Raw genomic sequence first — 15,811 nt, 5'->3', positions numbered from 1 at the left:
GGGAGTGAAGGTAAAGCGAGTGATTACAATGTATCAAGGCAGGTTCCTCAGCCTTAACAGCTGCGGCGGGAGGGGAGCCCCGATAATGGGGATGGGATATGTACGATAATGGGGATGGGATATGTACGTGTGAAAACAGGTATACCTGTACCTTCCTCTCAATTTGCTGTGAACCTAAAACTGCTCTAAAAAAAAAAAAGTCTTTAAAAAAATGTTTTAATTCTAAGGATAATTTCCCCCTCACATGACCTTACTTTAAAGCACAAACATGAAACCTAGCTGACCACGTGATGCGCGGCAAGAGCTCTGCGCCCAGCACCGCACTCACCACTTCCTAAGGCTCCATGTCCATCCACCCCCAAGCCAAGACCAGCCTGGTTGGTTCTGCACTGAAAACCGTCAAACCACACCCCACTTATGAGTGCTCTTTTCCAGGAAGAATCTGCAAAAAAACAAAAACAAAATGCAACAGAGGAAGAGGGCATATTACCCAAACAGCATCCCCAAGCCACCTGAGGTAAGGCACCAAGTAATTAACTTGGGGGAGAGACAGCTCAGGGCCCTTTGGGAAGAAGCTCAGACGCCTGAACACCTCCTGACACCAGAGCAGGTAAGGGCGACAAGATCCACTGCACACACTTTCTCATCACAGTGCTCCAAAGCCCAGATCCACAGTGAGGTAGGCACTGCGACCCTGTAACTACCATCTATTGTAATCAAGACCTATCCATCTATCTCGCCCTCTGTTCCACGCTCAGGGCTGTGGATGAGCAGGAAAACTGAGAAAACATAGGAAAATGTAAGTGTCATGCGGTCAAGAATTGTGATTTAATGAGAAAACCGAGCTTCTATTCCTTGAAAATTAAAAGACCTCCCTAGAGAATTCTAAATTCTATAGGAATCCTAAAGGAGATCAACCCTGAATATTCACTAGAAGGACTGAGACTGATGCTGAAGCTCCAATACTCTGGCCACCTGATGCAAATAGCTGACTCATTGGAAAAAAACCCTGATGCTGGGAAAGGTTGAGGGCAGGAGGAGAAGCGGGTGACAGAGGATGAGACAGTTAGATAGCAGCACCAACTCAAAGGACATGAATCTGAGCAAGCTCTGGGAGAGAGTGGAGGACAGAGGAGCCTGGCGTGCCGCAGCCCATGGGGTTGCAAAGAGTCAGACATGACTTAGCGACTGAACAACAACAGAATTCTGCTCGACTTAGGCTGGAGGTGCCACAAGGAGAACAATGCTCTCTTTAAAGAAATTTATGCCTCAATAGCAGAGAATGTGCTGGAGAAGGAAATGGCAACCCACTCCAGTGTTCTTGCCTAGAGAATCCCAGGGACGGGGAAGCCTGGTGGGCTGATGTCTATGGGGTCGCACAGAGTCAGACACAACTCAGACACAACTGAAGTGACTTAGCAGCAGCAGCAGAGAATGTGCAGACTTCTGACTTCTACAAAAACTAAAACAGCCAAAACCAACAGCGCAGTGAGACCCAGCGCCCACCCGTAATGAGTGAGAGGGCAACGAATGAGAGGCCCGCTGCACAGCTGAGCTGGCAGGTAGTGAAATAATTTATGCACCACATCTGTTTTTTTTAAGAGATTGATCTGGATGGAAATCTTCCTAAAGCCTGAAATCTTGAGTACATTAAAGATGCTTTTCTTAATGGCTCAGGGAAATCATTATGAACATCAATTACTATCCTGTCCTTGCAATTAAGTGAGAGCCACAGGGAATATTACGTCAGGCAGGAATACTTCAGCAAAGAAAAGGCCCAGTCATCTGGGCTCTGCAGGCCTGTTCGGTCATTTTCAGCTGTGTTCTAGAACAGACCGTGGGGTGGGGGCTGGCCAGACAGCAAGCTAAGTTCCAGTTACGTGAGCTATCGCTGGAGCAAACACCTCCTTCAGTTGCCAAGTGGAGACAGCCTGGATGTGCATGGAGCGAAAGGGCCAGAGGGAGGAGAAAAGTGTCCTGGGAGGTGAGGAGGGATGTGTGTGTGTGCATGTGTGTCTGTGTGCGTGCACGCGTGCATGTGTGTGTGAGTCTACGCGTGTGTGCCTTCGTGTCTCTGTGTCCAGGCAGTGGGTCCGGTGGGAAGAGAGGGCAGCTGCTCTATAAAAACGTCTGGTGTCTGGCACCTCCCTGGTGGTGCACTCCATGCTCCTCGTACAGAGGGCTGCGTTCTATCCCTGCTTAGGGAACAATATCTCACACGCCAGCGCACAACTAAGAGTTCGCATGCCGAGTTGCTCAGTCATGTCCGACTCTGCGACTCCATGGGCTGAGGCCCCACCAGGCTCCTCTGTCCATGGGATCTTCCGCCAAGAATCCTGGAGTGGGTTTCACCATTCCTTCTCGAGATCTTCCCGACCCAGGGATCAAAGGCTCGTCTGCTGGGTCAGAAGGCAGGTTCTTTACCACTGAGCCACCTGGGGAGGTCCAACATATACTACACACTTAGGCTGAGTTGCCTTTTCCTCAGCTCACCAGAAATACCCAACTGACTTCAGACTGAACAACTTTAAAAAGGATTTAACAGCACAGGATAAACACACACACAAAACTCCAAACCCTTTACTGGGAGCCAATCTCTGTATGAAGTTACCTTCTGCCTCAGTCACTAAAAGAAAAGGCACCCTATTCCACAGGTGAGCAGAGCAGTCAAAACTCTGGAAACACTACACCTAACATCCATCACGGGACTCGGACAAGATAAATTCAAATACTATCCTCCTGAAGGTGACATGATTCTGCAGTGGATAAAAGGAAAGACACCAAAGGAGACACCCACGACCCATAAAACACACACTCCCTTACTGACAGGCTCTCACAGGAAGAGCTGCATAGAAAATATATTATTTTCCTATTTGCTGATTGTCTGAAGCTACTAAAAAGAGTAAGTTCCTCTTTTTCTACTTTCCTATACTATCAGTATTTTTATGATTAAAATGTCTGTTAATTTTTTAAAGAAGAAAAGAAAAAACTATTTTTTCATTAGTTGTTTTATTTCACATACAAAGATGTTTGTTGTTGTTCAGCTGTTAAGTCGTGTCTGACTCTTTGTGACCCCATGGACTGTAGCGTGCCAGGCTTCCCTGTTCTTCATCATCTCCCAGAGTCAAACTCACGGCGTCCATTGAGTCGGTGATGCCATCCAACCATCCTATCCTCTGTTGTCCCCTTCTCCTCCTTCCCTCAATCTTTTCCAGCATCAGGGTCTCTTCCAATGAGTCAGCTCTTCACATCAGGTGGCCAAAGTACTGGAGCTTCAGCATCAGTCCTCCCAGTGAGTATTCAGGGTTGATTTCCTTTAGGATTGACTGATTTATCTCCCTGCAGTCCAGGGAACTCTCCAGAGTCCTTTGGCACTAAGCTTTCTTCATGATCCAACTCTCACATTCGTAACCTGACTCCTGGAAAAACCATAACTTTGACTAGATGGATCTTTGACAGCAAAATGATGTCAAATGAATAGCACTTGATATATATGTATACCAAATACATATATCTAATCAGATACTGATATATTTTTCTTACTTCAAATCAAGTTCTTTTACTTCAATTGCTGCAAGAGTAATGGTCCATGTTTATCTATAATTCTTTGTGTGAACACCTCTCTCTTCAACCTTCCCTCGACCAAAATGTAGGGTAACCCATCGTCCTCTGTTTCAAATTAGGGCATACTGTCTCTTTTCTTGGTAAAGAACCCACCCGCCGATGCAGGAGATGTTAAGAGAAGAGAGTTCAATCTCTGGGTCAGGAAGACCCCCTGGAGGAGGAAATGGCAACCCACTCCAGTATTCTTGCCTGGAGAATCCCATGGACAGAGGAGCCTGGTGGGCTACAGTCCATGGGGCACAAAGAGTCTCACACGACTGAAGTGACTTAGCATGCACGCACTGCTCGGCACAGCAGCGCGATTCTGCGTCGTCTTCTTCCTTCTCCCACCACCACCCCCACCCCTTCAAGATGTTTTCCTACCTTTCTCCCCTGTGACCTCAGAATACACACAATGTTTCGAATTACACCCACAGAGTCATTTCAATATTGAAATAATACCTTTAAGCATCATTAAAGCACTCAAACTGAGCTCGTCTCATTGGCTTAGAGTAAAAGGTTAGAAGTTTCAGACACAAGTCCAAAGGCAAGAGGTTAAGTGATGCAAGGCATTCTGTTCCATTCTGGGCCCCTGCTCTGCCCACGGACCTTCCCAGTCATCACCAACCCAACCTTCAATTAAGGCTTTCAAATTGTTCCTTGCTTTCCTCAGCCCTTCAAGACGCTGACTCCAAAATAACACGGCCCTTGAGCCTGGATGTATTTCCAGTCTTTATATAAAATCAGCTTTGTGTCTTACTGAATGACTTCTAAATTCAAGAATAACCTGGTTTCTGAACCCGAACCACTTCCCCTGCTGTGTCCACGGCCCTGGCATGTGGTCTCTAGGGGCACTGTTTGTTTTCCCTCTGGTTTTCAAAGTCTGCATACCAATCAACTCGCCTGTGCTAAAAATTCACAAGATTACTCATAATTCCACTCTTCCTCCTAAAAAGAGGTAACAGATTTGTTCTACACACTAATCTCCTAACTTGCCTCTGCTGAATATGCATTAAATACTTCGTTCATTATCCATAATTCCCCCATTCCTCCTTTAAAAGGAGGTAAAAGAAAAAACCCACCTTCATAAAGTTTCCCTCGCCGGAAATGACGCATCCATGTCATCAACTCAAGCACCACTGCTTCCTCCCCGGGACACAGAGCTCCAGCCCACCTTCCCTTTCATCAACCCGTTGAGGAGAGAAATCTGTGAAAGGACTTGCTAATCCAGGGCAGTTTCTCTCTTCAACCTACAGCCACAAGCATCCAAAATTAACCCATGGAACTGAATTGAAACTCTCCAAGCCACAAATACACCAAATTTTGCTTCCCTAAGATAAACCAGTCCCTTGGACTGCAAGGATATCAATCAGGTCAATCCTAAAGGAAATCAACCCTGAATATTCACTGGAAGGACTGATGCTGAAGCTCCAATATTTTGGCCACTAGATGCGAAAAGCCAACTCACTGGAAAAGACTGATGCTGGGAAAGATTGAAGGCAAAAGGAGAAGGGGGCAGTAGAGGATGGGATGGGTGGACTGCATCACCGAATCAAGGGACAACAATGTGAGTAAACTCTGGGAGAAAGTGACGGACAGAGGAGTCTGGCACCCGGCAGTCCATGGTTTCGCAAAGAGTCGGACACAGCTCAGCAACTGATAAACCCATGACCTTCAAAGCAGAAAGAAATTTTGATCATCTGAGTCAACTGCTCACTCAGCCACTGAACAGACTGATGACCCTGAATGAGCCCCTTAACTTCCGAGAAGCACAGCCATCTCACTATGAGATGTCGATGGCTCTGACCAGCTCCCCGGGGTGGTACCGTGGTTCATCAGTCTGGTCTACACACCAGAGATGCCCATGAATGAAGCAGTGAGGCTCTGCTCTCATTCTAAGAGGGGACACAAGCTACACATGAGGAAATCCACTGATGGTTTTCTCTTTTTTTTCTAGAGAAAAATCTAGCCGAGTGAGGAGAGGGTGTACCAGGGGTGGAGGTGGCTGCTGTTTTATCCTGGGTGGCCAGGGAGGCCTCTCCGGCACCCCGTCATCTGGGCAGAGCTGGAGGAGGAGTGATCAACGACTTGCCCTGCAGGATCTTGGGACCCACAGCTGACTTACAGAGAAACCACCATGCAGGCGCTGCCAGCCCTTCCTCGGCCAGAACCACATCCCTGGTGGTGCAGGTGACAGGAAGGTCCTAGGCAGCTTCCACAGCGGTGACACGCTCTATGCCCTCTTGTCAACAGCTCCAAGGACATCCTACTGCAGGGTGTCTGTGAAACGGGCCTGCCCAGCACACAGGAGGGCAGGGGCCTCTCTGGGCATGGCAAGCCAGACCCAGCACTGCCCACTGCCTCCTGCAAAGCTGAGTTAGAGAGGAGGTGGCGAGAGGCAGGACCACAGGCTACAGCCAAAAGCAACTACAAGATCTCCCCACTGACCACCCGCCTACACTGCTTCTCTTCGGCAAAACTCGGCTGCAAGGTTGAGGTCTGGGGCCTCCGCTGGCAGAGCCTGGCTGTGATCTCTCAACCCAGCACTGAAACCAGTCTCCCTTCTTTCTCTCAAGACAACAGTCGGAGGAGAAAAGACGTTTCTGACTGAAAAATAAATCCCTAGATTTATGGCCCACATCATTGCATACTGATAACTTTATTAGCCACATACCAAGTATTAAAGAAGGCGGTACACCAAAGAATTGATGCTTTTGAACTCTGGTGTTGGAAAAAACTCTTGAGAGTCCTTTGGAGAGCAAGGAGATCAAACTTTTCAGTCCTAAAGAAAATCAACCCTGATTATTCACTGAAAGGACTGATGCTAAAGCTGAAGCTCCAGCACTGTGGCAGCTGATGCGAAGAGCCACCTCAATGGAAAAGGCCCTGATGCTGGGCAAGGTTGAGGTCAGGAGAAGTGGGCGACAGAGGATGAGATGGTTGGATAGCCTCATCGACTCGATGGACGTGAGTTTTGAGTAGACTCCAGGAGACGGTGAAGAACAGGAAAGCCTGGCGTGCTTCAGTCCATAGAGTCACAAAGAGCGAGACACACTCAGCGACTGAACAACAGCACGGCTGCTTGAGCTGTATTTGTTCACTCGCTCAGTTGTGTCCGACTCTTTGTGACCCCCTAGATGGCAGCACACCCGTTCTCCTGCCCTCCACCATCTCCCGGTGCTTGCTCAAACTCAAAATTCAATTACTGGATAGGAGCGAAAGCCAACGAACAGTTGTATTAAAAACAGCTTGTGTGCTTACTTACTGTGGCTGCACTTCTACCGTTTCAGATTATCCTGGTATCTTAAGGGAAAACTTTTTTGACTTCTACAGCCAGAAACCACTCTCCAGATGCCCACATCAGGCTCTCCCTGATAACTCATGGCCTCAACTGGACATCTCTCTCCTTTAGTAGTTTTGGGGGGGTGGGACAGGGTTGGAAATGGTTGCTTTCGTCTTTTTCAATAGAACATTCTAAAAATGAAGAGGCTGCACGTTTCTAAAGCCCAGACTTTTAGTTTCTCTTGAAAAACACATTTGTTAAAGCTAGGCCCTGGGGCCTCAGGAGGCAATGTGGAGAAGGAGCAGGCTGAGTGGAGGCGGCCCCCTGGGGCGGGCAGGGGCGCTCCATCTACCCGCAGAGCCCCACCACCCAGACCTTCACACCTGCACTCGCTGGTCTGGACCCAGCGCCCGCCATGCAGAGGCTACAGCAGCAGACTCGAGGCTAATGACCAGTCCCCGGGACAGCGTCTGTCCTTGCTGCCTGGAGTTTTTTGCTTTGCTTGTAATTATAAGTGCTTGGGCCTCACCCATATCTGCTGGATCAAAATCTCTAAGGAGTGGGGCCTGGGCATCTGTACCTTGTGATCTCCCCTAAATAATTCAGAATAACCCTAAGCACAGCCTCAGGAGGAGTCACAGCAGAAAGGTCCCAGCATGCTAAGCTGCTTCAGTCGTGTCTGACTCTTTGTGACCCCAGGGACCGCAGCCTGCCAGGCTGCTCTGTCCACAGAATTCTCCAGGCAAGAATACTGGACTGGGTTGCTATGGCCTCCTCTAAGAGATCTTCCCAACCTTCTCAAACCTGCATCTCTTATGTCTCCTTCATCTCTTATGTCTCCTTCTTTGATAGGTGGGTTCTTTACCACTAGCGCCATCTGGGAGGTCCTTAAAATCCCCCAGCAGGCACCAGCAAAACCCTCTTTGCCAATAAAAAAATTACAAGACCCCCAAAACACCCCCACCCTAGATCACAGGCTATATAGCAAGCCAGCCTTACACTACAGCTAATGAATGGGTGGTTGTCACCTCCCGGTCACGGGAAACACACAGGTGACAGTGTGACAGCAGAGGCGAAACCCCAGCATCGGATACCACACACGGTCCAGCCAGCACCAGGCCACGATCTCCCTGGCCGCGCCCACCCCCCAGTCACCCGCCCAACCAGGACCACCATGCTAATCCATCATCTGAACAGGACCCAGGAGGAGGAGGACCGGGGAGCTGCCAAGAGGCTACCAGGGCAGCAGGTGTGACCCAGGACCCAGCAGACAGTCTGTACCCCCTGCCCCAGATGACCTGTACACCCTCCCCAAGACGGTCTGTACCCCCTGGGGCCAGCAGACAGTCTGCACACCCTCCCGCAGATGGTCTGTACCCCTGCAGGCAGTCTGTACCCCCTCCCCCAGATGGTCTGCACACCCTCTGCCAAGCGTGCTGTGAGATGTTCTGCTTTAGGGGGAAAAAAAGCCACCCAAGATGATGGATCACTAATTATGAGACTTAAGTCAGAGGCCAAGAGGGTAACACCCCATCCCCCACACCCGGTACCGTGGCCAGGGTCTACACACCACAGGACCCAGCCAAAGATTTTCAGGGGCCAGTGAGGAGTCATGAGCGGTGGATGCGTGTGCGATGGATCACTCACTGCTGTGCAGGCATGACCTTCACAAGCCACCTTCCAGTAGATGTCCATCCTTCAAGTCCCTTGAGAGCTGCCCAGCAAGCTGGGCCCACCTCAATAGACTTTCCACAGATAAACTGGGAGATACAAGCCCTTCCCAGGAAATACAGTGCAGGGGAGAGAGAGAGGCCAACGCGCCCCCGAGCTGACCCACTGCGAGGTGCAGGGCTCTGGGGTGGCCAGTCAGGGCTGTCCTTTCCCGGAGCAAGTGAACAGCCACACCCCATGCTGGTTAAAGGACAGAAGCCCCCAGGCATGCCCCCTCCTGACCTGTTACCCCCCAGGAGCCCTGGAGAGTCACCTCCCAGCAACACGCAGGAAACCTGAGGGTGAGACTGCTGGGGGAGGGGTCCTGTAAATCCCCAATTCTGAGCCCCAAGGAACCGCATGAGGGGTCAAGGTGACTCATCCCACGTCCCGGCTGTGATTACATGAATTCACTCACAGCCGCACGCGCCAAAAGAAAACAGAAGTCAACTTCAGGACAATTTCCGAAATAACATTTAAATCCTAAAGGGAAGTAGGGATGATTTAAAACCCAGGACACTTCCGGACCTGGGGCCTCCTTCCTGTTTGCTCAGGGGCCCCGAAGGCGGCAGGCAGACAGACCGACCCACTGAGGGCTTCTGCTGTCACCACTCACTGTCCTCACTCTCCTGTCTTCCTCATCTCAGGACGTCCCCACACCACAAAGCTGCATTTCAGGGTAAAACCTGGATGCCATGGCAGGACTGAACTCCAGTCCCGAGTGCTGCCATCGAGAAGGAAGCGCTGGCCGCCAGGAGAACCCTTGAGGGCCCAGAGATTGTACAGCATTTACAAAAGAGCACCACCCTCCCTCCATCTGTGGGACACCAGCTTTGTGAAAACACAGGGCAACAAGACTGAACGTTGCCGACCAGATAAAGCAGCACCGTCCACCTCCTAGGATGCTCGTGGCAAGCCCAGCACAGGCCACAGTGCAGAAATGCACACACGATGCCTCACTTGGCAGGAAAGTGATGAAACACGGAAACACGAATCCCAGCAGCCTTGGCTCTCTGGCTTTTGCTCTCTGCCCTACTTTTTCCATCTTGTACGATACCTCCAGGAAGGGAGACAGCAGAGAAAACTCTGCAGCAACTTCTCTTTCTCATCCTTTTCTGGACAGAATACCAGGATCTCTGGAAAGGGAGTCCCAGCAATTCACAAGGGACACAGTTCGTCTAGAGACCAGTACTTCTACAGGCGTGCCTCTCCTCAATTAGTAGGTCTGTTCCCTGAACTGGGACTCAGAAGAATTTTTTGCAATATTCACTGAAGTCCACCAAATTAGAGGAACCATTGGGGGTGTCCTTTTCCACGTGTGTGAACTCTAACTTCAGATACTATTGCTGTTGTTCAGTCACTCAGTTGTGTCCGACTCTTTGAGACCCCATGGGCTGCAGCATGCCAGGGTTCCCTGTCCCTCACCATCTCCCAGAGCTTGCTCAGACTTGTACCCATTGAGTCGGTGATGCCCTCTGTTGCCCCCTTCTCTTCCTGCTCTCCACCTTTCCCAGCATCAGGGTCTTTTGCAATGAGTCGGCTCTTCGCATCAGGTGGCCAAAGTACTGGAGCTTCAGCTTCATCCTCAGTCCTTCCTATGAATATTCAGGGTCAACTTCCTTTAAGAGTGACTGGTCTGCTCTCCTTACTGTTCAAGGGACTCTCAAGAGTCTTCTGCAGCACCACAATTTGAAAGCATCACTTCTTCAGCGCTCAGCCTTCTTTACAGTCCAGCTCTCACATTTGTACATGACTACTGGAAAAACCATAGCTTTCACTATATGGACCTTTACGGCAAAGTAATGTCACTATACGGCAAAGTGATGTCTCTACTTTTTAATAAGCTGTGAGCCACTTAGGAAGCCGCTATCAACTATACTCAACTTAAATAAAAAATTTTTAAGAGAAAGAAAAAAAGCCAAGTCACATAACAGCACTTAAGATTCAATCAACTACAATTATTTTCAAGAAGCCGTGCAGCAGACCCAGGCACAAGATTTTGGCAAAAGCAAAAAGCAAAGAAGACGTTCTCTTTCATCTAAAATTACAAAAGTAGCACGTAAGACATAAAACCCCAGCTTCTTCTTTTAGCTTTCTAACCGAACGCCACCGCAGCTTTGAACAGGAAGGGCCTGGACAGGCTGACAGCAGCTGGGCACTGGCTCCAGGCTCCTCCGGAGAAGTGGCATTTCTCACCAGGAGCGAACAAAAGGCTTCTGTGCTCCTGCAGAGGAGCAGCAGCAGAGCCGGCAGGCCAGGAGAGGCTGTCTTGTGCCACACACGCAGCTGTGCTGTGCTTACTCGCTCGGTCCTGTCTGACTCTCTGTGATCCCATGGACTGCAGCCCACCAGGCTCCTCCAGGCAAGAATACTGGAGGAGGGTGCCGTGCCCTCCTCCAGGAGATCTTCCCAACCCAGGGATGGAACCCAGGTCTCCCCACCGGGGAAGCCCAGCAGCTCTTAAAACCCTAAGTTTAGACTGCCCGTCACCAGCTGTGAACACCTCTTCCACCTGCTCCCCACCCTCCTCCACCAGAGGAGACACACACGAGGTTTGGGGGCAGGGGACAGAGGTGTCACTGCCTTCTCTCTAGGCACACACACACAAAAGCAGGCAGTGGGCTTTGTGCAGAGACACTAATGTTAAGGGAAACCGGGAAACGTCTCAAATGTGGGCCTCTAACCAAAAGTGTGCATTTGTGCTAAGTCACTTCAGCCACGTCTGACTCTGGGACCCCAGGGACTGCAGCACACCAGGCTCCTCTCTCCGAGGGATTCTCCAGGGAAGAGTACTAGAGTGGGGTGCCATGCCCTTCTCCAGGGGATCTTCCTGACCCAGGGATCAAACCTGGGTCTCTGGGAAGCCCGTAACCAAAAGCACATCGTGGCTAAGCCGAATCTGGCCACGGAGCACCGCAGGTCAGAACGCAAGCGTTTTCGGCTCATTGAAAAGCTCGCTTTGTTTTTTCTAATCCAACACTTTATCCTTTGGGAAAAGCACTTTCGACTCTTAAAAGGAAAGCAGCCTACATTAAATACAGTAAGTCCCCACATGAGAATGCATTTGAAAATCCAACAAAGTTAGCCTAGGTACGCAACTAACACAGTCAGCTAGACAGTACTGTACTGGAGTAGCTTTATAATACTTTTCACATAAATAATACATTAAAAGCAAACAAAAAACATTTCTAATCTTACAGTCCAGTACCTTGAGAAGGAGAGGAATAACAACAGTCTAACTGCTGGAGTACAGGGGCTGGCTTCGAGTGAACAGAGAAGAGTTACTTCCTGGAAGAGCTGAAGGATCACGAGCAACAGGAGACTGGGGAGAGCTGCAGTTTAACTCGCGCATCTTTGCGAGTGTGAGGCGTGAAGGCTCGTATGCAGGGGACTCACTGTAATGTCCTCTATCTCCCACGCCTGCTGGTCAGTGACAGAGGAAATGGGTGGAAACAGGTGAAAAGGACAAAGTGTACCTCCCAACTGGATGTGGGGATGCAAACACACAGTTACTTTAGTGCCCCCAAATCATTATGATATTAAAATATTACTATAATCATGATGCAAGAAAATTATATACTTGGGAGAGGCCACTTTGAGTAACTGCAGTAACAAACCACGTGCAAAGAGAAAGCATACAAATAAGTAACAATTAAGAAAGAAAAAAAGGAAAGAAAATCTGTGTTTCAATGAGTGACTCCAAAAGTGTCTGAAAGCCAAACTTTTATTGGAACAACAGTGCCGCTTTATTGTAAGCCACCAAATCTAAAAGTCTGTTTTATTTGTGGGAAAGTAGGAAAAAGGGGGGAAAAATAACAGGTCTAAGCACAAGCAACAGAATATTACAGCTCTGTTGTAACCTAGTTATTTAGTAAACCAAGTTGTCACAGCAACTATTAGAGCAAATTTCCTGCCTTGTGAGAGGCTGGGACAACCTGCCATGTACCCCAAGTACAGAGAGTCAATCGAGGAGACCCAAGAACTCTGCCCGGGAAGGACTCTGCTTTGGATAAAAACAGGTAGAAGCATCACCAAAGGTGAGACATGTGTTCACACCAAGTGCTCAATATTTGGTGTTCTCTCCCAGGGTCTGAGAGTTCACGGACAAGGTTAACCTGGAGACAATACACTTCAGCACAACCAAAGCCAAAGACTGCAGAGTATGTCACGAGAAATGCTGGGCTGGAGGAAGCACAAGCTGGAATCAAGATTGCCGGCAAAAATATCAATAACCTCAGATATGCAGATGACACCACCCTTATGGCAGAAAGTGAAGAGGAACTGAAGAGCCTCTTGATGAAGGTAAAAGAGGAAAGTGAAAAGACTGGCTTAAAGCTCAACATTCAAAAACAAAGATCATGGCATCCAGTCCCATCACTTCATGGCAAACAGATGGAGAAACAATGGAAACAGTGACAGACTTTACTTCCTTGGCCTCCAAAATCACTGCAGATGCTGACTGCAGCTCCTTGGAAGAAAAGCTATGACCAAGCTAGACAGCGTATTAAAAAGCAGAGACATTACTTTGCTGACAAAGGTCCATCTAGTCAAAGCTATGGTTTTTCCAGTAGTCATGTATGGATGTGAGACTTGGACTATAAAGAAAGCTGAGCGCCAAAGAATTGATGCTTTTGAACTGTGGTGTTGGAGAAGACTCTTAAGAGTCCCTTGGACTGCAAGATCAAATCAGTCAATCCTAAAGGACATCAACCCTGAATATTCACAGGAAGGACTGATGCTAAAGCCGAAGCTCCAATACTTTCGCCACCTGATGCGAAGAGCTGACTCACTGGAAAAGACCCTGGGGCTGGGAAAGATTGAAGGCAGGAGGAGAAGGGGATGACAGAAGATCAGATGGTTGGATGGCATCCCCGACTCGATGGACATGAGTTTGAACAAGCTCCAGGAGTCGGTGATGGACAGGGAAGCCTGGCGTGCTGCAATCCAGGGGGTTGAAGAGTCAGAAACGAGCAAATGAACTGAACTGAAAGCCGAAGACATGCCAGGAGGAGAAAATTCCTGAACTCCAAGTTCAAGAAGAGCTTCTGAAAAGCCTTAACATGTGGGAGAAGAGAGAAGCTCTTTACAACGTAAAAAAAAATTTTTTTTAATTCTAAGAAAACCCAGAGCGTCTCCCCCTACTTCCAGTGGTGGTTCACATTTGCTGTTGTTTGCTCTTCCTGAAAGAGTCCCAAACACGTCTCCAAGATTCTCCTCTCCAGATGGGGTCCCCTGCCTACCATTCTATCCCGTCATCCCCTTCTGCCATCAACAAATCTCTCCCGTGCAAAGAAGTCACCTCAACCTCTGCAACCACAGAGCTTCCAAGAATTATTCCCAAGCATGGGAAACACAAAGTGAAGCCAGAAACAAGTTAGGAAACAACAGGCAATGTTTAAGAAAACTTGAAAAAGGAAAAAAAAAAATCAAAAATCTAACTCTTAAACAATAAAGTTCTAAATCTGATTGTTGCTGGAAACTGGAGGCTTAAAAAGAATCTCCTTCAGAACTTGCCAATGGATTCAAATTGGCTGTCTCTTTCTACCGCTGAGAGGTCACTTGAAAGACCCCTGGCTGTTGCTGTTCAGTCACTTAGTCATGCCTGACTCTGTGATCCCATGAGCTACAGCATGCCAGGCTCCCCTGTCCTCTTTATCTCCCGGAGTTTGCTCAAACTCATGTCCATGGAGTCGATGATGCCAAGGTAACCCCACAAAACTGAGAGTTCCCACGACCCACCTCTAAGACATGAATATGGTCCCCCAACACAAAAACCAAATCAATTTCCCTGATTCACAAGCCCCCCGACTTCCCTCCCCAGCTACCCATGAGACCCAACCAGCCTCGCAACCCCCACCTGCTCAGAAAGAAGAGGGCCAGTCAGCCCAGTAACCTCATCTCAAAGACTTGCACTGCACAGAGACTCACAACAGTTTAATTTACGGACTAAAGGGAGGAAGTTTTCTCCTCGGTGAAGGGCAGCAGTAGAGGATAAGAAGGGCCCATGGGGGCTGCCAAGAGCATCCCCCACCTCCCACCCCTTGGAGGAGCGGGTGCCCTCTTTTACTGTGAAACATTAAACAAGTCAGCTTTAAAAAGGCCAAAAGTCACTGTGGCAAGGAACCACCTTTAAAAGTATGAGTCTACGTTTTAAAATACAAACTGTAACCAACACAATATTGGAAAGCAAGTATCCTTCAAGTAAAAATAAATTAAAAAAATAAAAGCAGCCCACAGATTAACTGCTTCAAAAACGGAAGTACTACCCCAGTTTTCTTTGTGAAATTTCTAAACATACAGAAAGCAGGCCTCTGCTTCTCAGCATCCAGTCTCGGCTCAGTCCCACTCACACCCGCGCAGGGTGGGGGGTTGTCGAGCCACAGGCGTCTCAGCGGGCAACAGAGCTGCTTTGTCCGCCACATGCTTGGGGGTTCTGCACAGCGATCTGGAATGAGGAAACCCCATCCTCTGCCAGGCTTTTGTTAAAAGAGCCCCCAGTCAGACGGCCTGAACCTCTGCGGACCGCCCTTGCACCACTCTGGCCATTTCACCTCCACGAGTGCTGACAACTCAGCAGTCAGGATCAAAAATACTTCTGTGCTCAGGCCTGAATGGGACTATGAGGGCCCAGCAGACAGAGGGTCTATTCAGACAGCCCTCCTCTGACAGCATCCCTGGTCCTCCACACCCCCAGGAACCCAAGTCACTGGGGGAGAAAGGGGCTCTCTGCCCTGGGGGGCAGGGGATAGCACCCCCGAGCTACAGGAGCTGGCCATGAACCCACCACCCCAGCAAGGCCAGGGCACACTCAGTCTTTCATCGGGAAGTGGCAGTTCCCAGATTCCATCTTCTCTCCGGGAGGACTTCTTTTAGATTTTCAAAACAAAGCACCTGGAAATTTGGGTGTCACAATTCCTAATGCCAAAGGTCGTGACCTGAATCATGACACCATTTACCTAATACTGAACAAAAGGTCAATTCACTTTCCACACACTTTCTAGTCCTGCAAACAATTCTGCTTGGCAGCGACCCCCGGGTCTATTTTTCCAGACAAATAAGCAGATGGAGAGGGGTTAATTCTCGCCCATGCTAACAGACCCACTGGGAGTCAGTTGGCTGCAGCCACCTACCTTCACCTCTGCACAGGGGCTCACCCCCCTCACCTCCACACAGGTGCTCACCCCCTTCACCTCTGCACAGGTGCTCTCACCCCCT

General features: G+C 49.1%; 1 protein-coding gene and 1 long non-coding RNA gene across 51 annotated transcripts in view; both read right to left on the bottom strand.

Annotated features, from left to right (window-relative positions):
- MAP4K4 (mitogen-activated protein kinase kinase kinase kinase 4) overlaps positions 1–15,811 on the bottom strand; it is a 152,256-nt gene that overhangs the window by 84,859 nt on the left and 51,586 nt on the right. The window lies entirely within an intron of this gene.
- LOC120883609 overlaps positions 15,681–15,811 on the bottom strand; it is a 236-nt gene continuing 105 nt past the window's right edge. Inside the window, exon 2 of the long non-coding RNA XR_005725821.1 lies at positions 15,681–15,786. This is a non-coding gene — a long non-coding RNA (uncharacterized LOC120883609). The remainder of the gene's footprint in view (positions 15,787–15,811) is intronic.

This window comes from Oryx dammah, unplaced genomic scaffold (genome assembly GCF_014754425.2).
Source record: "Oryx dammah isolate SB20612 unplaced genomic scaffold, SCBI_Odam_1.1 HiC_scaffold_25, whole genome shotgun sequence".
Lineage (NCBI taxonomy): Eukaryota > Metazoa > Chordata > Mammalia > Artiodactyla > Bovidae > Oryx > Oryx dammah.
This window is presented reverse-complemented; position numbering and strand designations above follow the sequence as displayed.